The sequence below is a fragment of the Lissotriton vulgaris genome, chromosome 4_1 (genome assembly GCF_964263255.1).
Source record: "Lissotriton vulgaris chromosome 4_1, aLisVul1.2, whole genome shotgun sequence".
Taxonomy (NCBI): domain Eukaryota; kingdom Metazoa; phylum Chordata; class Amphibia; order Caudata; family Salamandridae; genus Lissotriton; species Lissotriton vulgaris.
This window is the reverse complement of record NC_141691.1, coordinates 1,809,867,059-1,809,894,406: the sequence shown is the minus strand read 5'-3', so window position 1 is coordinate 1,809,894,406 and position 27,348 is coordinate 1,809,867,059.

The window sequence follows — 27,348 nt, the reverse complement described above, 5'->3', positions numbered from 1 at the left end:
GCTGCTATGAAACGTTTTTGACGCTGTTTGCGTGGCCCCATTATGATATCACGCAAGTCATTACCGTATTTAAGTAAAGTCAAGTGTTGCTTAATTTCAGCCAGTGTGGATTTCTGTAGCCATTCGAGGCATAGTTTCCCTACACTGTATGTTGTAACTATCCCTGGATGTTGTCTCTGGGAATATCTAGGGTCTGGTCTGGTCATTTTGAACCCCTGTGTTTTGTTCAGGAATCTATCTTGACAGTTGTTCGTGTCTTTTGGCCAGATCAACCACTTTTTCCAATCAGTATGTGTTCTGTTTTGGTATAAAAAATTAGAAACGTCTATGTCCACATCAGTAGTGTTGTCACTATCAGGCATGGGTTTTGGAATAGACAGTGTGTTCATGTCTTTTATCTTAGCAAGGCCAAGACAAGTAGTTTGTTGAATTGTGTCATTCAAGAAAATAATTTGTTCTGGGATCATGCAGGCCCTAAAAAGTGCTTCTAGGGCTTGTACTTGCCAATCTTTGGAACCCCAGATTGCTTTTGTTTCAATGGTGTTTTTCCAAATTTCGAAACCTAATGTAAACATTTTGTCATAAAAGTTTTCTGAATAGATCAATTTAGTATTTGTCAACATTGTTTTTATTCCTGTTCTGTTAGACATTTTAAAATAATATGTTCTTGGGTCACTGTTATTAAGTCCTGAGAAGTATTGGAATTTATCAGAAAACTTTTTTGAACTGCCTTTTGGTGGAGTACGACAGTGTTCCCACTGGTTAAAAGATAAAACATTCCTAGGCTGAGCACCTTTATGCAAATAGTGATCACCATAATGGTTGTAGCAGTAAAGCTCTTCATAACTGGATGAACCCTGCAAGTAATCTTGTTCTGTAAATTTGGCTGACATTACTAAATCTGACATCATATTATTAATGTTTTCAAAGTCCCAGTTATCAGAGAAGGGACTAGGTGTCACAAAGTCACTTAATGAAATCTTGAGCTGGTGGGGATACTTTAAAAGCTCGACTGGGCCCAAAATGTAATAATCGGTTCTGTCCCATGCTACTCCACCGGGTATTGGAATGGCTGTGATGATCTCTGACGACAGTTCTCTTTTCTCGATGTGAGAGGATGTGTGTGGCTTTAGGACCAAGTTGATGTTCTGACTTGCTGTGTCCATTGTACTATATTGCCCCTCTAAGAATCTTCCCAAACATAGAACCATGATGAGCCAAAGCAGGAGGAAAAGTACACCTAACACAATCCAAAATTCAATCCATGGTGAAATTAGGTAAGTCTTTTTCAGTTGGTGGAAAAGTTCAATTACTTTGTTTTTAAAACTTTGTGTTGGAGGCGTTTCTTCATGTTCGCTTGGGTCTTCAGAGAAATTGTCAAAGTTGATGAAGTAGCTTGATGCAGTTCTATCAATTGTAGGAATTGCTTCCGGATTTTCATTTGCTTTTGCATTTTTCTTTGTTTCATTAGAATAGTCTGAGGCCACATCATTGAAGATTGTTGTTTCTTGACAAATTGCGTTTCAAGAGGCACTAGTTCCATGGCATTATTACACAGTCCTTTTTTATTCATTACTGATTTCTCCAATTTGATTAGTCTCTCAGCATGAGCCTCTTGGATTGTAGCAAACTTTGGCATTCTGCTATTTCTTGGGAGTCCACTGGGCCTACTACTTATTATTGGCCACATGATTGTGGTTTTACCAGGTCGATGGATACAACTCTGTTCTCCTTTTTACCTGCAAGGGGCGGTAGTACTACTGATCTTGTTCCGTTGATAGCTAAGACAGGTACTGCTTTTCTGTATGAAGGCCCAAATTCCTTCTTTACCGCAATCTTTTCTCTGACCAGATCCCCAATCTTTGGAATCCAGTCAGGTCTTGCTGGGACAGGTGTTTTTTCTTCAGTGGGTGTCGACTGTTGTTTCAACTTTATGTTACTCAGGTTTTTTCTTTTTTCATTTAGATCCTGTAAAACAGCCAAACGATCTTTGATATCAAAGCTTTTTTCTTCTACCACTGAAGTGTGACTATCTAAGTCCTGAATAAGCATTCTAGTTCCGAACAATAGTTCGTATGGAGTGAGACCTTTTAGAGAGTTTCTTGGCAGATTATTAAGACTTCGTTGGACACTTATTAAATGTTTGACCCACCGATCACCTGAACCTAATACCCTCGCCGTTATAGATTGCTTTATATCCCGGTTTTTTCTTTCCACAACCGCATTTCCCTCAGGATGGAAGAGAGAAGAATACCGCAATGAGATGCCCATACTGTTCATGGCCTCTTTGTAAGCTCAAGAGCTAAATGCAGGACCGTGATCAGAATGTAGCATGCCAATTGCGTATGTGCTGATAAAGACGCGCAAATCTTTTATAACAGTTCTGGCGTCAGCCGAGTGTGGTGGTCTACATTTTTAAGTGAATTCTGTCTTAATTATTATGGGGACGCATTTCTCCTACTGGATTTCTGCGTTAAAGATAGCCTGAAGCTTTCTAGTAATGGTATCTGGGCTACAGGCTGGACCGGTTCACAACTGCGATCTCTGTTGCAGTCCTCGCAATTTTTTGCAAAATAGTAGATATCTACGCTCCTTCCCGGCCACCAGTACTTTGATTGTAGGTCCATCAGAGATTTCAGAATTTCTTGGTGCCTCAGACCCGACCCCATATGTGCTTCTTGTAGTAATAATATTCTCCTGTTCATGTTTGGAATTACCCTATCCCCCACTCCAGGGATTCGAGCAAACGGAACGGAGTTTGCATGAATTATGTATGTATTACTGAGTGGATAGTTGAGAGGTAAGGCTGAATAATCGCCTTTTAATGAGGCTTTTACCACTAGCATGGTTTCCCCATCTATGTGTTTTTCTGAACTCTTTTCAGTGGCTACGGAAGCCGGGCGAGCCGCTTCCGCTATGTCTGTGTTAGCCAATGAATTCCCTGCAACGTGAACGCCATCACGTCGATGACTCAATGCGTGTATCACGTGAGTTTTTCGTAGTTCTTTCTGTAAAAGAACTATCTGTTCCCAAAGCCTTTTATGCTTTATTGTGGCACCTGTGTCATCTTTGTAACCGTTTTTGATCCATGTCTGCATGTCACTGTTATAGGATTTGACGCAGAAATACAAATCGCACACTATTAGTGTGGGGAATTCGCGATCAGCATTTTCAAGCGCCATCTTTAAGGTTCTTATTTCAGCTCGCTGAGCTGCACATTTCCTGAGTGATTCCGTTTTGGTAATCATTGGTTTGAATCTACCAGAGCGCCAGTGACCTTTAACAATCGCGCATGCTGCATCATAGGATTTGTTTTCTACATCAAAGTGATCTGCGAATCTGTCCATATAGATTAGGCAGGTATATTTTTCTAGAGGCAGAATTTCAGCTGGCAGAGGATATTCCCGTTCATATACTAGATCTTCTAGATTTTTCAGTTTTGGGTCAAAATAGTATTTAACATCTTCTGTAGCAAAAGAAATGTCCCATTCTATCTATTTTGGATCTAATACCCCTTTAACCAGGTTACGAGGACTTGTTAACGCCTCAAGGGCTGATTCTGCTGAAAAAACAGATATTCTTTTGCCTTGGGTTAGGGCTCTTTCTTTAGCTACAGCAGTTCTAACCGCAATTAGAATTTTTTCTGTGGAGCTGAATTTCATTTCAGCTTGAGTGTACAAATGTGATTTGTAAGCTATAGGTACCTTTTCTCCCTCATTAGAGGTCAGGTATGTGAATCCGCATCTTCCTTTGATGACTCGGATTACAAGATTGTGTGTGTTCACACGTGTTTGCAATTTTGTTTTATTTAACATGTCTGTTTGTAGTGATCTCCAAATTTCTGAGTGTTTCTGAGTCCAATTGATTTGTTTGAAATCTGGTTTTATTAATTCATTGAGAGGTTTAACCCTCTCAGCATAATTTAGAATGTATGTTCTTCCGAAATTCAGGAAACCTAGTAGTGATTGTAAATTCCTCAGCGTTTTTGGAGCTTGGAGTATAGCACATTTCTCTAAGAAATTGTCTGCCAGGCTTTTGCCTTCACTTGATAATTCATAGCCTAAAAATAGGACAGTTAGATGGGCAATTCGTGACTTTTTAAAGTTGAAATTGTAACCCTCTGAGCCGAGTCCAAATATTATGGTGTTCACCCTTTTTAAGTGAGTCTCCAGGTCATCATCTGTGAGGTAGATGTCATCGACATATGATAATGCTTTTTCATCATATATTTGTAGTAACTCTGTTACCCTTGCTGAGAATAATCCTGGGCTATTTTTGAATCCCTGTGGGAGTCGGAAAAATTGTTTTTGCGATCCAAATATTGAGAAAGCAGTCAAATACCTGCTTTCTGGTGCAATGTTTTGACAGAAGAACCCATTAGAGATATCTAATGTCGTTTTATATTATTTGCGCACAATGTTATTCATTAGTGCTGCACTATGTGAGTTTTGTACTGCAAATGTTTTACAACAGGAGTTAAAGTGTCTGTAGTCCAAAACTAGACAATACGAATCGTTTGGCTTGGAGACAGGAAACAAAGGATTGTTCATTTGAGAGGTGCATGTTTCGATCACCCCTTGGTACTCAAGTTGATCTAAGATTTCCCTGACTTGTTTTTTAGCTTCTTGTTTAACTGGGTACTGCCTTTGTGCAGTGGGCTGATTTTTTAACTGTATCTTGTGGTGAGGTGAGTCCTCATCTCATACTACATGATTTTTGTATAAAGCAGGAGCTTGGGCTACTGCTCATTTTCTTGCATAAGTATATTTTTTATGAATCCGGATATGATTCCAAAAAGCCAGGCATAATCATTTCTTCGCCATGAGGGCACTCCCTGACCAACTCTGGTGGCCAGTCTTTCTCAGCAAACAGAATGTCATAGCCTTTTGAAAGTTTTCCCAAAAGAGACTTTTAATTTTCCTGGTTTTATCTCCCTCTATACGTAATGTTATTTCATATAGCTTATGGGCCCACTAACTCGTGTGTCTGCAGTTTCCACTTGAATGTACTCATTCGTGTCCACTGTCTCCAGAAGATTCATCAGGGTCTTGTGAGCTATGGCCACTTCTGCTCCGCTGTCTAGCATTGTCTGTGCCCACTCTCCATTTTTCAGCTGTGTCCTCAGTATCCTCGGCATGTTTAATCTTAATACTTGCTACCTTCTTTCTGGGAAATTGTAATTTTTTACTTTGATGAGCAGGTTCCTTGTCTTTGGACTTGGCATGCTCTTCTCTGTGTTCTGACCGTCCTCTTCTTTCTGATTTCTGTGAGGAAGATCGAGAAGAATTCAGTGAGAATGATCTAGAGGGACATGTATCAACATCTCGATCTGTCTGGTTTTCGTATTTTATCCCTATCTCTAAGGTTGTATCTTTTTTCAGAGGGTTCCCTTTGGGGAGACTTATCTTCTCGGCCTAGAGATCTCTCTCTACGCTGAGGAGACCTTCCTCTGGACTGGAAACGTTTTTCCCTGGGAATGGTTTGTTTATTACCTTCCCAACTCTTTTTTGGAGTTTTTAAATTATTTTTAATAAATGTTTTTTTCAGGATTTTCAGTTAGTTGGGGTTTTATCGGTTTCCCACTCAAACTATCTCTTCCTAGCTCTTCATAGGATTTTTCTATGATTCTGGCAAGTTCCAAAGGTTGGGCTGCTATATCTGTTTCCTTCAGTTTCTGAAGGTTCTTTATAATATCCCTTGCCAATTGAACTAATTCCCTATATGCCTTTGTTAATTATTTTAGTTTAACTAGGAGTTGTTCGCTTGACATTATTTCGTAGTCTGGGTGTGTTGCATGGGTGCATGTGACCGGCCCCGTTTCTTCTGGTCTACCTAGTGGACCGAGCCTGGTGATGTGATTATTATGTTTTAGGGCAACTTTAAACCAGAGCAGGTGCTCTTGGTATTTTAGTGGAATCTCAATCTCCTCGAAAGGAGTGTATTCATCCGGTGGTTCCTCTATTTTGTAATAGTGGAAGTCTTTTGTCGTAGCGTGTGCTGCTGGAAAGTGTATCCATGAATAGAATACCTCTGTCTGCCGATATTCATGTGCCTCTATCACGAATATGACTGTACCACCTCGCGGTGTCAGCCCATTTTCTATGAGTTTTAGAGTTATAGTTCTTCTTAGATTGACCGGAATGAGTATAGCATTTGGTTCGGTTTCATGAAGACGTGTGTCTTCCTCTAAGAGTTGAGCTGCTATTCTTAATCGCTTTCTTCGTCATTTTCTGACATTTTAACTGACTGAAAGTTTTCTGTTGCAGATCGAGTTTCAAGGAAACAAAGATTAGGTGCACAATATTTTGGAACACTGTATCCTTCAACGTTGATCAAAACCAGAAACTAATACATAGGATTCTCATCCTACTAAGTTCCGGCGGCAATTAACCTTTCACCCACTCCAGACGTCTATTGGAGTTTTTATGGGAAAAGGGTTCTGTGTGAAAAAGCACGACTGAGTTCCTCTATTGTCTTGCGATAGATTATCGCCTTACCAAATGTTGGGCGCCATGTAGTGTAGTTCCTATTTTCCCAATAGGCTCTGCACATTGGAATAACATAAACAGCAGTGTAGACGTAGGACTGAGGTCATCTAGGTCTCTACTGACTATGTTAAACTTAATTTAGGTTTGCGCCAGCTAGCTCAGAGGTCACTGGTCACTGCGCCGGGACGCCCCTGGGTAAGCTGAGCGCATTATAAATTTCATATTATTATTATTATCACTGGAAACTTTCTTGAATGAAGAGGAAGGGATAACCTTCCCTGGCTCAGACAAGAAGGGATTAAGTTTCCGACAACTGCATAAACATGACAACTTTGCTCCCTCAGAATAAGAGTATATCTCTAGAGTCCTGTGAAAACAATAGACAGATATTTCACTCAGTCAGTAGTGCATACTTAGTTTCACCAGAATGCAGAGAAATAGAGAGATGGGCGTTTTCAATAAAAAGGTGTTATTTATTGAGCAGTCTTCCTTCTCATGCAAGAGAAATTAATTGCCACAATTGCAATACTTAAAGTAAAGTAAAGTGTGTACAGTAAAAGTAGTATTATGAAATAATACTGTAAAAGCATTGATACGGTTTCTTAGCCATATGATACTCTAAAATGGTTAAAATATATACATACATAAATACATTGACTAAAAGGCTCAACTGGTGCTTCTAACTACGCCTACCCTGGTGTACCTGACCTAAGCCTAATACGTGAGAAAGGGACAAGTAAGTAGCAGTGTTAAGTTAAGTTGGTTAAGATGATTTTGCCAAGAATCTGCATCAAGAATTCCCCTAAGGATTTAGTCAGCTCCGTACCTTGGTAATTGAATGTGGGAGGTCTGGTATCTCTTTCCTCAGGACTCGATATCCCAGCAACCTGCAAGGGTAGGCTGGAAACACCGGAGCTGGATTTTCTCGGCTGGAGAAAAAGACAGCGTCTCTCTCAGTGCGTCAAACAGGAGGGGCGGCTTTCGCGGGCACTTGCATGGGCTGGGCTCTCGGGCAAGTAGATGGCCGCTCTGCTCCAAACCACTGTGTGGTTGCTTAAGGCAACTGCTGGTATTTTATACCTGAAAGGTGCAGGGTTTGACGTAAGGTTGGACATAAAACATCACCAAGAACTAACAGTTCTTGCAGGACTTCAGTAGTTCTTGTTCAAATCAAAACAAAAGCAGGGGGGGGTTTCCCAGGCTGCTGGAGGCTTGGTTTGTTTAAAGAACGCGTTGTGCTTTCTAGGAGTCGATGGGAGTAGCCATGCTGTGCTTTGGATTGCATGGGCTATTACTGAATATGAATCTGATTCTTATGCGTTTGTCAGGGCATTATTGATTATAACCTCACAAGGGCATAAATCGGGATTATCGAATTAGGGTCCTAGATAAGAACACGACAATGGTATAATACACGGAGGAGCCTGAGTACCATCTTGGGAGACCCATGGTTGACTGGAGGAGCGTGACGAGGTGGAGGAATCTCCAGACACATTTGTGGATTGCTGCATTCCTGTGAACTGGGTGGGACACACACTTTAGGAAAAAGAGCAAGGCTCTTCAGTTAGCTTCAAAGGGTGGTCTTTGGTTCATGAAGAAGTCACTGAAAAGGTGCCTGGGGACATGTCAGGGAAGAGATAAGGGTTGTGAGTGAATCAGAAAGAGTAGGAATGGGGCCTTTGGGTAACCTCTTGATGCACATATCACTGAGGCAGACATCAAGTTGTGAATCTCTAGTCTATCCCATGGCCTGCGGTGTGGGGCTTTCAGATATGGTGTTACTCCTGCTCTGACAGACTTCTGTCTGTAGGAAGAGCAGAGCAGAGAAGAGGGGACTTCAAAATGACACCAAACAAAAACTTCAAAGACACAGACTCTTATTCACATTTTGCCTGGAATTATAAGAAGGGAAGCTCGAAGCCCCCAAAATTGTCAACTACCAACTAGGCAGTCAGGTTGATAAGCTCTACAAGATTTCTGCCTGAGACCAGGAGTTTGGGTTAATGCCTGCCAGTTTCCCGGCTGAGTAAGGAGACATCATCCAGGGAAATTGGTTAAGAAGATATCAATCAGGGAAATCCAAGACCACCTGCCCCAAGGCCTTGGGCCTGGAGCACTGGTGCCTCCCTGCTTGCCACGGTCATCAGTGTGCACTGTGTGGAATAGGAGAGTGCTTGGAGGGAGCAAGGTCCAGTGGGTGGATCCTAGGATTCTGATCCCTATTCCAAGGTGTGAGTAAATGACTCCTGCACTGATTGGCTCATTGCCCTTGTGTAGATCCCAGTGGGTAACACATATGCCAGAGGAACTTATTGGTGGTTGCACCAGAGGAGCCACAGCTCATGTGCAAAGTGAAGTCAGTGATCATGTAAACCAGAAAAGGCCACTGTAAACATTAAAGCTGTGGCAATCGGGAAGTAGCCCCTATGTGGTATGAAGTTGGCTCCCGATATGACAGAGTGGCTGCCGTGAAGATCCCTGCCGTGCTACTCGGGCTGTAGCCCGTGTGAGGTCTGTGACCCAATAGGCCAAAGAAGGCCAATGTGAAGAACAAAGATTGTTGCCTGGTTCAGCACCATTGGGAGGACAAGAGGTTTTGATGAACTAAAAATTCCCGACTAAGGATCATAACCCAAGCAATTGCCCCTCACCTGTGGGAAACAATGGGGAACTTTCTGTCTGACTGGAGGAAGTGCAGTGGATGCCCAGCTGCTGCCCCTGCAGAGCAGCAAGTGTAACTCACCATCAGCAGTGGCTTCAGCCCTCCATGAATATTATGAGTGAAATGCTTTCATAGACTCCAGTATCACAACCACTCCAGGAGCCAGTAAGACTAATTGTAGAGCCAAAAGGTCCGGGGAACCTTGTTCTGTCACATAGAGCTTTGGATGCTGTAACATTCTGGACTTTTTTTTGAAGAGTTGGAGTGGGACTCCTGAGACTCGGACCACAAGTTAGGCTTAACCTGAATGTCACATATATTGAATGGGGAATAACCACTGCCAGTAGTGAGAGGAAAGTGGGACTCTGGAACTGACTGAACACTAGAGCCCCAACCTTATGGAACTGTGTGTATTGCTTATGTGTGTCTTATTTTATATGGTGTCTTCTTTTTTGATTAAAGGATGTATTTGACTGGACAATCATATATTGCTACATTTGAACATATTTTGAGCTTTGAACATCTGTTCACCCCCAGCATCCACCTGCCCCCACCCCCAATAAACCATGGACTGCTTGACTAACATTGCTAATTAGAGCCAAGTAATGAAGGATTACTTGGTCCAATTGATCCGGACCTATAGTAGGTTGGGACCAGAGACATCAGGAGTAAAAGACTTCAACTCTCACGGTTGGGCCCATTAGCCCCTACTGGCCCTGTGGCCCTTTGAAATGGGTTCTAATATTCTGCTAGATGGTAGATCTGTTGAAGTTCAATATGAGGGAGATAATTTCATTCTTATCTACAAAACTGAGCCCTCTATTATGGTAATTGTGCACTGTCCCATAATGTGTTACTGTGCATCGGAAGAAAAATGGCAGTGCTTTCTATTACTATCAATGCATTTCTCCCAGTTCAGCTACAAACTGGGACCTGGCCTGATGGCACTGCATTAGTGAAAGACTGAGTGGCTGATTTAGGTAGCTGCTTCATTGTTCCCTGTGCAGGTTGCACTTGCTTGTATTTCAAAAATGTAGACAGAGATCCCCATGCAAGTATGTGCAGAAGATGATTTCACATGCCTGCAGGGAGATTCCTTGGGTGCCAATGGGACCCTCCTTACCCCTCCAAAGGGTTTCCTTCAGGGGACACAATGTCTGTGCATGACCTTATTTGTTGCACAAATGTAGCGTGCCTCCTGACCACCACTTTGCCTTTGTGCCTAGGCTCATATGGCAACCAAAACAAAATGATGGACGGAGTTTTGGGTTCAATCCAAAGTTCTTTTGCTCACTATGCCACCCCAGTTTGCTTTCAGCCAAATGCAAACCAGTCTTGACCCTTCTCTTCATGGGAACAGTACAGCCCAAACTGCCGAACTACCAGGTCGTCTCTGGACTGGAAACAAGCATCCTGAGACTGGTTTCGGGGTATCACCCCTCATGAGCTAGGCTAGATTGAAACCAGTGGGCCAGTGACCAAGAGCCCTATGTCTGGGCATACCCATTGCCACTTAGGGCGAACATAGCAAACACAACAGGTGATGGATGGAGTGTTCAAACTTTTTAACCACTCACCCCCAGTCAAGAGATCTGGGTTGAATCCATCATTCTTTAGCTTACTTACTTAGCTTACCCGTTTGTGGCCCTCCTGAGGCGGAAGCCGGGAGGTTGTGTTGCTCTGTTTGTATTTTACTAGTACTCATTTTACCTGTGTAATACGGCGCTTTTTTAAACTCATTTGCAACATTTACTAAATTGCTTGATTTAATAGGCTTCTCACCGCTGACTTCTTCCCCCTCCTTCCCGCTGCCCTGGGCCACTCCCAGCCGAGTATTGACGCTGTGGAGTTGGTCCCAGGCACAGAATAGCGGTGGCCATATTGTGTGTTTAACTCATTCTCGCGCTCTAGTTGCGCATAAAAGGGGACATCCATGCCTCCGCGCAGCGCACGCGCTCAGCGGTCGCGCCGGACCTATGCCGGAGTCGTGCCAGAGTCCTGCCCGTCTGCGCCCGTCCGCGGCCGGACGGGCCCAGGAGCTAGGGATGCTGTCACTCCCCCACCTATTCTCCCTCTACCCTTAGGACACTACAATCCGCACACTGCGTTTTATCCCCGGCAAGCCTAGACCGTGCCCCCTCACTCATTGCGTATAAAGCCTCACCTCCACGTCCTAGCTGTAAGCCCCCAGCCTGCATCAGCACCACTGAAACGCAGACCCGCATATTATATTTAAACACACTTTCATTTGTAAAACATCAGGCCGACCTCTTTCTCCTCCTCATTGATGAAAGACCTGATATCCTCCTAATCACTGAGACCTGGCTGACAGACGACTCTCTCCCAGACATCCTGGCAGCATTACCCCCAACTACTACATGCTCAATATGTATGTATTACTGAGTGGATAGTTGAGAGGTAATGCTGAATAATCGCCTTTTAATGAGGCTTTTACCACTAGCATGGTTTCCCCATCTATGTGTTTTTCTGAACTCTTTTCGGTGGCTACGGAAGCCGGGCGAGCCGCTTCCGCTCTGTCTGTGTTAGCCAATGAATTCCCTGCAACGTGAACGCCATCACGTCGATGACTCAATGCGTGTATCACGTGAGTCTTTCGTAGTTCTTTCTGTAAAAGAACTATCTGTTCCCAAAGCCTTTTATGCTTTATTGTGGCACCTGTGTCATCTTTGTAACCGTTTTTGATCCATGTCTGCATGTCACTGTTATAGGATTTGACGCAGAAATACAAATCGCACACTATTAGTGTGGGGAATTCGCGATCAGCATTTTCAAGCGCCATCTTTAAGGTTCTTATTTCAGCTCGCTGAGCTGCACATTTCCTGAGTGATTCCATTTTGGTAATCATTGGTTTGAATCTACCAGAGCGCCAGTGACCTTTAACAATCGCGCACGCTGCATCATAGGATTTGTTTTCTACATCAAAGTGATCTGCGAATCTGTCCATATAGATTAGGCAGGTATATTTTTCTAGAGGCAGAATTTCAGCTGGCAGAGGATATTCCCGTTCATATACTAGATCTTCTAGATTTTTCAGTTTTGGGTCAAAATAGTATTTAACATCTTCTGTAGCAAAAGAAATTTCCCATTCTATCTATTTTGGATCTAATACCCCTTTAACCAGGTTACAAGGACTTGTTAACGCCTCAAGGGCTGATTCTGCTGAAAAAACAGATATTATTTTGCCTTGGGCTAGGGCTCTTTCTTTAGCTACAGCAGTTCTAACCGCAATTAGAATTTTTTCTGTGGTGCTGAATTTCATTTCAGCTTGAGTGTACAAATGTGATTTGTAAGCTATAGGTACCTTTTCTCCCTCATTAGAGGTCAGGTATGTGAATCCGCATCTTCCTTTGATGACTCGGATTACAAGATTGTGTGTGTTCTCACGTGTTTGCAATTTTGTTTTATTTAACATGTCTGTTTGTAGTGATCTCCAAATTTCTGAGTGTTTCTGAGTCCAATTGATTTGTTTGAAATCTGGTTTTATTAATTCATTGAGAGGTTTAACCTTCTCAGCATAATTTAGAATGTATGTTCTTCCGAAATTCAGGAAACCTAGTAGTGATTGTAAATTCCTCAGCGTTTTTGGAGCTTGGAGTATAGCACATTTCTCTAAGAAATTGTCTGCCAGGCTTTTGCCTTCACTTGATAATTCATAGCCTAAAAATAGGACAGTTAGATGGGCAATTCGTGACTTTTTAAAGTTGAAATTGTAACCCTCTGAGGCGAGTCCAAATATTATGGTGTTCACCCTTTTTAAGTGAGTCTCCAGGTCATCATCTGTGAGGTAGATGTCATCGACATATGATAATGCTTTTTCATCATATATTTGTAGTAACTCTGTTACCCTTGCTGAGAATAATCCTGGGCTATTCTTGAATCCCTGTGGGAGTCGGCAAAATTGTTTTTGCGATCCAAATATTGAGAAAGCAGTCAAATACCTGCTTTCTGGTGCAATGTTTTGACAGAAGAACCCATTAGAGATATCTAATGTCGTTTTATATTATTTGCGCACAATGTTATTCATTAGTGCTGCACTATGTGAGTTTTGTACTGCAAATGTTTTACAACAGGAGTTAAAGTGTCTGTAGTCCAAAACTAGACAATACGAATCGTTTGGCTTGGAGACAGGAAACAAAGGATTGTTCATTTGAAAGGTGCATGTTTCGATCACCCCTTGGTACTCAAGTTGATCTAAGATTTCCCTGACTTGTTTTTTAGCTTCTTGTTTAACTGGGTACTGCCTTTGTGCAGTGGGCTGATTTTTTAACTGGATCTTGTGGTGAGGTGAGTCCTCATCCCATCCTACATGATTTTTGTATAAAGCAGGAGCTTGGGCTACTGCTCATTTTCTTGCATAAGTATATTTTTTATGAATCGGGATATGATTCCAAAAAGCCAGGCATAATCATTTCTTGGCCATGAGGGCACTCCCTGACAAACTCTGGTGGCCAGTCTTTCTCAGCAAACAGAATGTCATAGCCTTTTGAAAGTTTTCCCAAAAGAGACTTTTAATTTTCCTGGTTTTATCTCCCTCTATACGTAATGTTATTTCATATAGCTTATGGGGCCCACTAACTCGTGTGTCTGCAGTTTCCACTTGAATGTACTCATTCGTGTCCACTGTCTCCAGAAGATTCATCAGGGTCTTGTGAGCTATGGCCACTTCTGCTCCGCTGTCTAGCATTGTCTGTGCCCACTCTCCGTTTTTCAGCTGTGTCCTCAGTATCCTCGGCATGTTTAATCTTCATACTTGCTACCTTCTTTCTGGGAAATTGTAATTTTTTACTTTGATGAGCAGGTTCCTTGTCTTTGGACTTGGCATGCTCTTCTCTGTGTTCTGACCGTCCTCTTCTTTCCGATTTCTGTGAGGAAGATCGAGAAGAATTCAGTGAGAATGATCTAGAGGGACATGTATCAACATCTCGATATCTGTCTGGTTTTCGTATTTTATCCCTATCTCTAAGGTTGTATCTTTTTTCAGAGGGTTCCCTTTGGGGAGACTTGTCTTCTCGGCCTAGAGATCTCTCTCTACACTGAGGAGACCTTCCTCTGGACTGGAAACGTTTTTCCCTGGGAATGGTTTGTTTATTACCTTCCCAACTCTTTTTTGGAGTTTTTAAATTATTTTTAATAAATGTTTTTTTCAGGATTTTCAGTTAGTTGGGGTTTTATCGGTTTCCCACTCAAACTATCTCTTCCTAGCTCTTCATAGGATTTTTCTATGATTCTGGCAAGTTCCAAAGGTTGGGCTGCTATATCTGTTTCCTTCAGTTTCTGGAGGTTCTTTATAATATCCCTTGCCAATTGAACTAATTCCCTATATGCCTTTGTTAATTATTTTAGTTTAACTAGGAGTTGTTCGCTTGACATTATTTCGTAGTCTGGGTGTGTTGCATGGATGGATGTGACCGGCCCCGTTTCTTCTGGTCTACCTAGTGGACCGAGCCTGGTGATGTGATTATTATGTTTTAGGGCAACTTTAAACCAGAGCAGGTGCTCTTGGTATTTTAGTGGAATCTCAATCTCCTCGAAAGGAGTGTATTCATCCGGTGGTTCCTCTATTTTGTAATAGTGGAAGTCTTTTGTCGTAGCGTGTGCTGCTGGAAAGTGTATCCATGAATAGAATACCTCTGTCTGCCGATATTCATGTGCCTCTATCACGAATATGACTGTACCACCTTGCGGTGTCAGCCCATTTTCTATGAGTTTTAGAGTTATAGTTCTTCTTAGATTGACCGGAATGAGTATAGCATTTGGTTCGGTTTCATGAAGACGTGTGTCTTCCTCTAAGAGTTGAGCTGCTATTCTTAATCGCTTTCTTCGTCACTTTCTGACATTTTAACTGACTGAAAGTTTTCTGTTGCAGATCGAGTTTCAAGGAAACAAAGATTAGGTGCACAATATTTTGGAACACTGTATCCTTCAACGTTGATCAAAACCAGAAACTAATACATAGGATTCTCATCCTACTAAGTTCCGGCGGCAATTAACCTTTCACCCACTCCAGACGTCTATTAGAGTTTTTATGGGAAAAGGGTTCTGTGTGAAAAAGCACGACTGAGTTCCTCTATTGTCTTGCGATAGATTATCGCCTTACCAAACGTTGGGCGCCATGTAGTGTAGTTCCTATTTTCCCAATAGGCTCTGCACATTGGAATAACATAAACAGCAGTGTAGACGTAGGACTGAGGTCATCTAGGTCTCTACTGACTATGTTAAACTTAATTTAGGTTTGCGCCAGCTAGCTCAGAGGTCACTGGAAACTTTCTTGAATGAAGAGGGAGGGATAACCTTCTCTGGCTCAGACAAGAAGGGATTAAGTTTCCGACAACTGCATAAACATGACAACTTTGCTCCCTCAGAATAAGAGTATATCTCTAGAGTCGTGTGAAAACAATAGACAGATATTTCACTCAGTCAGTAGTGCATACTTAGTTTCACCAGAATGCAGAGAAATAGAGAGATGGGCGTTTTCAATAAAAAGGTGTTATTTATTGAGCAGTCTTCCTTCTCATGCAAGAGAAATTAATTGCCACAATTGCAATACTTAAAGTAAAGTAAAGTGTGTACAGTAAAAGTAGTATTATGAAATAATACTGTAAAAGCATTGATACGGTTTCTTAGCCATATGATACTCTAAAATGGTTAAAATATATACATACATAAATACATTGACTAAAAGGCTCAACTGGTGCTTCTAACTACGCCTACCCTGGTGTACCTGACCTAAGCCTAATACGTGAGAAAGGGACAAGTAAGTAGCAGTGTTAAGTTAAGTTGGTTAAGATGATTTTGCCAAGAATCTGCATCAAGAATTCCCCTAAGGATTTAGTCAGCTCCGTACCTTGGTAATTGAATGTGGGAGGTCTGGTATCTCTTTCCTCAGGACTCGATATCCCAGCAGCCTGCAAGGGTAAGCTGGAAACACCGGAGCTGGATTTTCTCGGCTGGAGAAAAAGACAGCGTCTCTCTCAGTGCGTCAAACAGGAGGGGCGGCTTTCGCGGGCACTTGCATGGGCTGGGCTCTTGGGCAAGTAGATGGCCGCTCTGCTCCAAACCACTGTGTGGTTGCTTAAGGCAACTGCTGGTATTTTATACCTGAAAGGTGCCGGGTTTGACGTAAGGTTGGACATAAGACATCACCAAGAACTAACAGTTCTTGCAGGACTTCAGGAGTTCTTGTTCAAATCAAAACAAAAGCAGGGGGGGGGGTTCCCAGGCTGCTGGAGGCTTGTTTGTTTAAAGAACGCGTTGTGCTTTCTAGGAGTCGATGGGAGTAGCCATGCTGTGCTTTGGATTGCATGGGCTATTACTGAATATGAATCTGATACTTATGCGTTTGTCAGGGCATTATTGATTATAACCTCACAAGGGCATAAATCGGGATTATCGAATTAGGGTCCTAGATAAGAACACGACAATGGTATAATACACGGAGGAGCCTGAGTACCATCTTGGGAGACCCATGGTTGACTGGAGGAGCGTGACGAGGTGGAGGAATCTCCAGACACATTTGTGGATTGCTGCATTCCTGTGAACTGGGTGGGACACACACTTTAGGAAAAAGAGCAAGGCTCTTCAGTTAGCTTCAAAGGGTGGTCTTTGGTTCATGAAGAAGTCACTGAAAAGGTGCCTGGGGACATGTCAGGGAAGAGATAAGGGTTGTGAGTGAATCAGAAAGAGTAGGAATGGGGCCTTTGGGTAACCTCTTGATGCACATATCACTGAGGCAGACATCAAGTTGTGAATCTCTAGTCTATCCCATGGCCTGTGGTGTGGGGCTTTCAGATATGGTGTTACTCCTGCTCTGACAGACTTCTGTCTGTAGGAAGAGCAGAGCAGAGAAGAGGGGACTTCAAAATGACACCAAACAAAAACTTCAAAGACACAGACTCTTATTCACATTTTGCCTGGAATTATAGGAAGGGAAGCTCGAAGCCCCCAAAATTGTCAACTACCAACTAGGCAGTCAGGTTGATAAGCTCTACAAGATTTCTGCCTGAGACCAGGAGTTTGGGTTAATGCCTGCCAGTTTCCCGGCTGGGTAAGGAGACATCATCCAGGGAAATTGGTTAAGAAGATATCAATCAGGGAAATCCAAGACCACCTGCCCCTGGGGCCTTGGGCCTGGAGCACTGGTGCCTCCCTGCTTGCCACGGTCATCAGTGTGCACTGTGTGGAATAGGAGAGTGCTTGGAGGGAGCAAGGTCCAGTGGGTGGATCCTAGGATTCTGATCCCTATTCCAAGGTGTGAGTAAATGACTCCTGCACTGATTGGCTCATTGCCCTTGTGTAGATCCCAGTGGGTAACACATATGCCAGAGGAAGTTATTGGTGGTTGCACCAGAGGAGCCACAGCTCATGTGCAAAGTGAAGTCAGTGATCATGTAAACCAGAAAAGGCCACTGTAAACATTAAAGCTGTGGCAATCGGGAAGTAGCCCCTATGTGGTGTGAAGATCCCTGCCGTGCTACTCGGGCTGTAGCCCGTGTGAGGTCTGTGACCCAATAGGCCAAAGAAGGCCAATGTGAAGAACAAAGATCGTTGCTTGGTTCAGCACCATTGGGAGGACAAGAGGTTTTGATGAACTAAAAATCCCCGACTAAGGATCATAACCCAAGCAATTGCCCCTCACCTGTGGGAAACAATGGGGAACTTTCTGTCTGACTGGAGGAAGTGCAGTGGATGCCCAGCTGCTGCCCCTGCAGAGCAGCAAGTGTAACTCACCATCAGCAGTGGCTTCAGCCCTCCATGAATATTATGAGTGAAATGCTTTCATAGACTCCAGTATCACAACCACTCCAGGAGCCAGTAAGACTAATTGTAGAGCCAAAAGGTCCGGGCTTTACATTCTGTAACATTCATGCCGGCCCTCATGCAACTTGTCACTGCTCCTACCAATATTAAGGGCCATATCCTAGATCATATCTGGACCCACAACCTCACGCTCTCCTGTCCTGTGATCACTCCTTGTATCTGGGCGGACCATCACATGATCGATACTGTGATCACTGTAAAGGGTCGTGTAAAGGTTCCTCCCTGACAGGCGGGGCCGCTCGCAAATGGAGCGCCCTTGACTCTCAAGGTTTTCTCTCATTCTTGGATGATACTCGCCCCCCGCCAGGTAGCGCCGCAACTGTCCACACACTGGAGGAGGATTTCTCCAGTTGGATCACCAAGGCCAGCGATTACTTCGCCCCTCTTTCCAGATTCCCTCGCTCCAGGCACAGTAAATCACACAGGTGGTTTAATACCTCCTTGAAAACTCAGCAACTTGAACTGCGCCAGATGGAACGCAGGTGGAGACGTAATTACTCGCCCACCGCCAGAGAGTTATACGTTGCTGCACGGAAAAAATACAAAAATGCAATCATAGCAGCAAAATCCTCACATATTTCTGAGAGGATCCTCACCGCCCCTAATAAATCCAAGGAGATCTTTACAGTCATGAGTGAGCTCACGTCCGACGCCAGAACCCTCCCCTCCCAGACACCTACCCAAGAGTCCTGCAACGCCCTAAATAGTTTCTTCATTGAAAAGATCATCAAGATTAAGAACACTATTCCCCCTGCTTCCTCTGCTGCTATATCAGCTTCCTCTCCTGGAAACCCACTCTCACTATCATGCTTTCCCACCCTTGATTCCAACACTCTAGCCAAACTCATCGCTCGAGTCAAATCTGGCTTGCCCAACGACTGCTGCCCCCCCCCTCTGTGTTTCACGACATCTGCCTAGCTCTGCCGGACTGCGTCTTGCCTCTGCTAAACACCTCCCTTGAGACGGGTAGGGTACCCAACTCCTTTAAGGAGGCTGCCCTGGTGCCCCTGCTAAAAAAAAACTGTGCCAACCCAGAGGACCTTGCCAACTATTGGCCTATATCCCTTTTGCCCTATCTATCCAAACATTTGGAGGCCCATGTCACCAGCTGCCTCTCCCAATTTATCGAGTGTTCCAACTACCTCGAACCCAACCAAGCCGGCTTCAGACCAGCCCACTCCACCGAGGCTGTGATCCTGGCAGTTATGGATTCCTTAAGGGGTAATGCCAATAAAGGGGCACCTCAGGCGCTCGTCCTATTGGATCTGTCGGCAGCATTCGACACGGTGGACCATAACATCCTTCTCCACCGTGTCGAACAGGCTGGCATCCAGGGCCTGGCTTCTGCCTGGCTTAAATCTTTCTTGTCGGGCAGAACCCAGGTGGTCCGCTAAGGCCCTTTCACGGCCGCCAAGGAACCATCCATCTGCGGAGTGCCTCTGGGATCATCCCTGTCCCCTCTGCTTTTTAATTTATCTTCAACCACTCATTCATTCCCTGAAGAGGTGGGACATCACCGTCTTCAACTATGCAGACGATCTGCAAATCATTGTCCCTCTCAAAACTCCAAATGCAGCCTCTGACTGTCAAGCGGTTATGCTACACATCCAACAATGGATGAACCTCAACCACCTCAAGCTGAACCCGGGTAAAACAGAGCTAATTCTCCCGAGTAACAGCCCCACGTATTGGGGCCCACAGTTCTGGCCGGTGGAGCTTGGTTCCCCTCCTGCTCCGGCCAAGTCAGCGAAGAGTCTTGGGGTCATTAACGACACAGAGCTCTCCCTCAAGCCTCAGGTGGGTGCTGTCATGTCTTCATGCATGTTGCAGCTCAGAAAAATCAGGAAAGTCTCCCACCTCCTTACACCTGAGGCTCTGATACAAGTTCTGATTGCCCTGGTGCTCTCCCGCCTGGATTTTTCAAACTCTCTGTACCATGGCCTACCCAAATCCCTTCTTTACAGGCTCCAAATTGTACAGAACCAGGCGGCCAGACTGGCCTATAAAACCCCGAAGTGTCAGTCTGCGAGACCGTTACTTCGCAAACTCCATTGGCTGCCGGTTGAACAGAGGGCTGCATTTAAGATCGGCTGCCTGGCATTCAAAGCCGTCTCTGGGACTTCTCCCGCCTTCCTTAAATCCCTGGTCACTCCCTACTGTCCAGCACGCAACTTACGGTCCTCTCATCACCAGCTTTTGGTCACCCGCCCCCAATCAAACTTAAAAAATTCGGAGGCCGTAGATTCACTCACTTGGCCCCCAATCTCTGGAACTCGAACTCTCCTCCAACTCTCTTTTGGAATTCAGAAAACTTCTGAAAACCTGCCTTTTCACACAGTCTGAGTAGACCCCCGCGCCTACACCTCTCAGCACTCAATCAGCGCCAGGAAACTTATGGTGACAGAGCGCTATATTAAACCCCCTTAAGATAAGATAAGATAAGACTATGCCACCCCAATTTGGACCCAACCATATGCAAATCATCCTTGACCCTGCTCCTCATTGCGAAATTCCAGCCTGAACTGCCAGGCCAGGTCCTCCCTGGACCTGTAACACATATCCTGGGAACAGTTTCGTGGGTATCACCCCTCATCAGCCAAGGCTAGCTTTAATCCAGTGGCATAGTGAGCAAGGGACCCACATCTGGGCATACCATTGCCCACTTAGGGTGAACATAACAAACAAAACAAGATGAAGGGCAGAGTGTTGAAGCATTTCAACCACTCAACCCCAGACAAGACATCTGGGTTGAATCCATAGTTCTTTTCCTCACTATGCTAACTTAGTTTGGACACAGCCATATGCAAATCAGTCCTGACCCTGCACCTCATGGAAACAGTCCAGGATGAACTGCCAGGACAGGTCCTCCCAAGACCGGAAACTAGCTTCCTGGGACTGGTAATGGGGTGTAACTCCTCATTAGCCAGGCTCTCTTTAATCCATTGGCAAAGTGAACAAGGGACCTACGTCAGGGCTTAGCCTTGGCCACATGGGGTGAACTTAACAAACACAACAGGATGATGGACGGAGTGTTGAAACTTTTAAACCCCCAGTAAAGAGATCAGGGTTGAATCCATCTATCTTTTGCTCACTATGCCAACCCAGTTTGGACCCAGCCATATCAAAATCAGTCTTGACCCTGTTTCTCATGGGAACAGTCTAAACTGAACTGCCAGGCCAGGTCCTCGCGGGACAGGAAACAAGCATCCTGGGACTGGTTTTGGATTATCACTCCTCATTAGCCAGGCTAGCTTGAATCCGACGGCATAGTGAGCAAGGGGCTCATGTCTGGGCATACCCATGGCCACTTAGGATGAGCATAGCAAACAACAACAAGATGATGGACGGAATGTTGAAACCTTTCAACCACTCACCACCAGTCAAGAGATCTCGGTTGAATCCATAGTTCTTTTGCTCACTATGCCACCCTAGTTTGTACCCAGCCATATGCAAATCAGTCCTGGTCCTGCTCCTCATAGGAACAGTCCAGCCCGAACTGCCAGGCCAGGTCCTCCGAGGACCGGAAACATGCATCCTGGGACCAGTTCAGGGGTATCACCCCACATCAGCCAGCCAGCCTAGATTTAATCCAGTGGCACAGTGAGAAAGAAAGCAAAGTCTGGGCATACCCTAGGCAACTTAGGGTGAACATAGTAAACACACCATGATGTTGGACAGAGTGTTGAAACTTTTCAAGCACCCAACCCCATGAAAGAAATCTGGGTTGAAGCCATAGTTCTTTTGTTCCAAAACACCATAAAGTCAGATGTCATATGAAGTTAGCAACACACAGCCAATCAGGACACAGCACACACAGTACACACAGTGATCACGCACTCCCCATGCCGGCCATCTGGACACATTACCCACTGGCCGCATTGTGCCTATGCAAGGTTGAGGCCCACCTGGGTTCCTCATCGAATACATTAATGTTTTTGCACCATAGCCTGGCTTACATTCCTATTTTATGGCATTCAATGAATTGTATAAAAACCCATGTCAGATTTATTATAAATTGAGACAGTGCTCTGACCCTATACCTATAACTGTTCTCCCAGCAGCATTGTTTAATTAAACACACTGTTCCTCTAATGCCAAAAGCCTCTTGTCCTTTGTCTTTTTTAATGAATTTCATGTTCAAGAAACAACGATAAAGTCTTAAACTGTGTAAAATAGACCATACTGATCAAACCTTTGCTTGGAAAATCGTTTGCGGGTATAATCGTTTGCGGAAAAATCTGATACTTAGGGAATGAACCAGTAACCTCCCATGTCCCAATTACCATAGAGAGTCTAAACATAAATGCACCAATAAAGTACTTCCCACAAAAATGTAAGTGCAACCCCAACCCCACTGTGAGACACTTGCACATTGGGTTTTTTGACTTGCCATATCAATTTATGCTAACTACTTTCAACTGCTCTGAAGAAGCGCATGGAGAGATACAAGAAAATAGACCTAAATAAGTAAAGCTGGCATGACAAGATAATCATCTTAATAAGGTTACATTTGCCAATTTGACCTGGATGTTACTTATCCCATTTTCAAGAGAGATAAAGGGATGTATATACTGCTTTAAGGTTTAGAGATTGGACCCATATTAAATGAGATATGAATGCTGATGATACATACCAGGAATTAACATTTTAGTGACTGACTTTAGCTATGATCTCAGCCTCCATTTATACCTTGAGAGGCACCTGAATGCTGTAGCAGCATCCTCAATAACTAGCAGAGCCTTTGCAGGAGCTGATGTTAAAATTGCAATATCATCTGTGTATGCTAAAAGCTTACCCTCTTAGTTATGCACCTTCAAGTGCAGCATTGAAGGAGAATAGTTTCAATACCTGAACGTATGTATTAAATAGAGAGCAAAAAGGGACTGAAATAGGGGACATCCCTGTCTAGTGCTACAATTGATTTGAATCGCCTCAGATAGTGTTCCCATACAAATGATCCTGACAGTTAGGGAGGAGTACAGGTACTTGCTACTTGTTAAAAACCCTTGCCTGCACCCTTGCCAAAACCCATTAAGCATAACCATCGACAATTACCACGAGGAAACCCTGTCAAATATTTTTCCAGCATCTAACATGATCATCCCGGATGAGCCTCTCAATTTGCCTGTGACATCAGGAGTGGATATGGGTAGATTGATGTTGGAGGTGGTATCTCATGAGGGAACAAATCCATGTTGCATTGGATCTATTAGTGAAGTTATAACTGCTGGCAGTCGATTTGACAATACCCATGTGCACATTTTAGAGATGCAATGTATTAATGATATAGGGTGATATGAGCAACAATTAAGTGTACGTTTTCTGTAAGATGGTGGCAATCATTCGAAAAAGGCTGGCAAATGTACAAATTCACAAAAAAGAGGAGTCACAATATTTCTGAACTGTCTGTAGAATTCTGCCAGGATGGAGTCCGGGCCCGCTACTTTATCAATTCGATCTCCTCCCTGGTGATTGTGCAGTCAATCCCAGCCCTCTGCTCCACAGTGAACTGATTGATTCTTATTACCTGAAGATAGCTATCAATCATACCCTGGGTTGCCCAGCAGTCATCCTTGTAAAGATTAGAATACAAGTGATGAAACAGCTGGGAATAATTTTGCCATTAGCATCTCCTATATCCAAAATCAAGTTTTTGTTGTTCTTTTCTTTAAGTTGAAAGGCCAATAGATGACTTCTCTACCTGGTATTCACGAAAAACAATAAAAGGTTTGTTTGATACTTTGAGCAAGTCCTGTTCCAGCTCATTTTCTTTAGTTGCATTTGCAACATTCTCAATTACCCAAATATATTCTAGATTCCGTCTTTGTGATTTGGATACCTATGTCAGAATTAGCATTCCAATTCCAGATGGATGAGTTTCACCTGTAGCTTAGCCTCCACTGCCTGCTCTTCCTTATCCTTTAGAATAGTATACTAGCAGTCTGACCAAATACAAATGCTTTTAGAGCATCCCAAACAATTATTGGGCTGGCAGACCCTTTGCTGATACTAAAAAATTCCCTCAAGCCAGAGCCCTTCAAGCACATATATATTGAATACAGCAATCCCTTGTTATGAAAATTCCATGGTTGTAGAGATATAGTATGGGCCAGATGTCTTGACTTCACAAATAGTTACAATGGGTTATGAGCCGTGACAATCACAGGGTTTAATTTATTAGATACAGTGGGTGTAAGACAATGACCTACAAAGATCATATCTATATGAAAGGATGTGCCATGTGGAATAAAATGAAAGCTAAACTCAGCTTTGTCTCCCCGACTTTGTCATGCACCCATGACTTACTATAGAGGATGCTGTTGAGTCCACCCTAGGATGAAAATTCAAATTAAAATTCCTGCACATTACAGCTGGGTCTGGCCAAATACTGACCCCACTAATCAGAAAATGAAACTATGTTGGGTCATAGACATTTGTGGCATAAACCATTCATAACATTAATTATAAACAAACCTTCCCTATAAGAGCAATCACCCATCTCCCTGACCTATCTGGCTCGACCTGATGAGTGATCCATTCCTTGCCCCTAAAGAGTAATGGCACCCCCTCTTTGGAACATCAATACTGGTTGCAGTGAGGTTGTAGTAGCCTAGGCTACTAAGCTTATGAGGTTCACTGGGGGTAACACCGTCTCCTGAACACACAAAAAGTGAGGATTAGGAGTGCTTAGATCCTTTCTAATATATCTAATCTCAGTAATAGAACACATACCATTGATGTTCCAGCTGAGAATTTGCAACTCTTGGTTTTGAGGATGAACAATAAAATCTGTTAGTATGTGAGAACTTACTCTGACGCATGATGTTATGGTATGACATAGCTACCTCCACTGTATCTACATCTCTTCTTTTTACCCTTTTGGAATCCTATTGCCCCAACAAATTTATTGTGCTTTGGACCGAGACTTGGTACAGTCCCTTGTGTCCTGTAGCAAAATTCAACTCCAAACCAACCAACCAACCCCGCTCAGCCCACCCCACCCCACTGTAGTTAGTGCCCTAGTCCTGTCTCATATTGATTTCTCAAATGGCCTCTACCTGGGGGCGCCTATTGGCCAACTTAAAAGACTGCAATACTTGCAAAATCAAGCTGCAAGACTTATTTGCAAAGTCCCTAAGTGGGAATCAATTAGACACGGACTAGAGACTTTGCACTGGCTGCCTGTGGAGCAGAGAGCCACATTTAAGGTGGGCTGTATTGTGTTCAAGGCTCTGGAAGGTAAGGGTCCTATGTTCCTTAGACTGTTACTGCGCAAATACAAACCCTTGCGCAGTTTGAGATCTATCCACAAAGACCTTCTTGAGGTCCCTCGTTTCAAAAAGAAACGTCAGGGAGGTAGCAGTTTTCAATTTTTAGCCGCCTCATTGTGGAATTCCCTCCCTCTGACTCTGCGACATAGTAAGGACCTTCTTGTTTTCAGGAAGTCATTTAAAACTTTTCTTTTCTCCCAGGCTTATGGTAAACAGTGATTGTATTTCTTTTATGTACTGTTATGTTGATTCTCTCACCAGCGCCAAGAAGCCCCCGGGCGTATGTGCGCTTAATAAATAATAAATAACATAACAAATAACATAACGTAGTGTAGTTCATCTATTCCCAATAGGCTCTGCGCATTGGAATAATATATCCTATTGATGTGACGTAGGACTTATGTCTACTAGGTCACTATTGAATATATTAAACTTAATTGTGAGTGCCAGCTAGCTCAGAGGTCACTAGAAACTTTCTCGAATTCACAAGAAGGGATTTAGTTTCTGACAACCGCATAAACACGACAACTTTGTTTCCCCAAGTTAAAACTGATCTTCAGAGTCGTGGAAACAAAAGATAGATATTTTACTCAGTCATTTGTGCATGCTTCGGTTCACCAGAGGTGCAGAGAAATAGAGATACAGGCGTTTTCAATAAAAAGTATTTATTGAACAGTCTTCTTTCTCATGCGGAAGAAATGAACTGCTACAATCGTAATACTTGCTGTAAAGTATCAAGCGATCAGCAAGAAGAGTATCATAAAATAATACTGTAAAAGCATGGTATGGTTTCTAATCCATAAAATACATACATAAATAAATAAAGACTAAAAGTACTCAACTGGTGCTTCTAAAATACGCCTACCCCGATGTACCTAACCTAAGTCTAGTACGAGGGAAGAAGTAAGAGCGGTGTAGCATAAGTTTAGTATTCTTTTTTGCCAAGAATCTATCGATGATTTCTCTTAGGGGCTAATCAGCTCCATACCTTGGTTTAGAATGAAGGAGGTCAGTCTCAGGACTCGATTTCCCAACAACCCGCAAGGGTAGCTTGGAAACACTGGAGCTGGATTTCTCTGCAAGAGAAAACACCACGTCTCTCTCAGTGCGTCTGCTGGAGGGTCGGCTTTCTTCTGCACTTGCTGTAGCATCATGCATCGGGCAAGTAGCAACTGCTCCAAACCACCATGTGTTTGCTTGGGCAAGTGTGGGCATATTTATACCTTTAAGCTGCCGAGTTTGACGTAAAGGTGGACATAATAACGCCATCAAAGAATCTCAGTTCTTTGAAAACTCCATGAGTTCTTGGACAAATCAGTATTCAAGCAAGGGGAAGTCCCTAGCTGCTGAAGCCGAGTTTTCCAAGAAATCGTTGTGGATTTTCGTAACTAGTGGAAGTAGCCATGCCGTATTTGGACTGCATGAGCTATGTCTAAATATGGTTATGATTTCTATGCCTATATAAGGATATGGATCGGGATATTACACTAGGGTCATAAAATGCTCTACAACACCACCACTCCCAAACGCCCACATCATACCCATTTCTGTCCTGCCCTGCCAAGAAGGACTTTGAGGTCTTCTGTATGAATCCACACTGACCCCCCCCCACACCCCCTCATTTGTTGAATTTGCAACCCGGCTGTCAGCAAACCCCACCTCCAGGAGTGTTCAACAAATCAACCAACATGAGCATGCCCTTCCAATTTCCTAAATTAATTAATGACCAAAAGAGAATGAAAAGGAGAAGAGATCAAGGACAATTATGAATGAAGAGGAGAAAAACCTGAAGAAAAGGTGAAAGACATTCCATAGTGTGCCCATACCGTCTGATAATATGCCCTAAACTGGCACATTAAGCAAAACATTGTGGCCCAGGTGGTCAAATACAATTTTTTCGTGAAGAAGTGCCACATTTCCCAGGGTCATCCCATAAAAGACAGATCGGGTGACACAGTCAAAACGAAAAAACAGCTCACTTACTATTAGATTCATACCATTGCTTCAGCACATCCTGGGCTTTTCCTAGATCTTGGCAATAAATAGTTTGGCCCTTAAAGCATATCTTCAGATTAGCAGGCTCTAATAA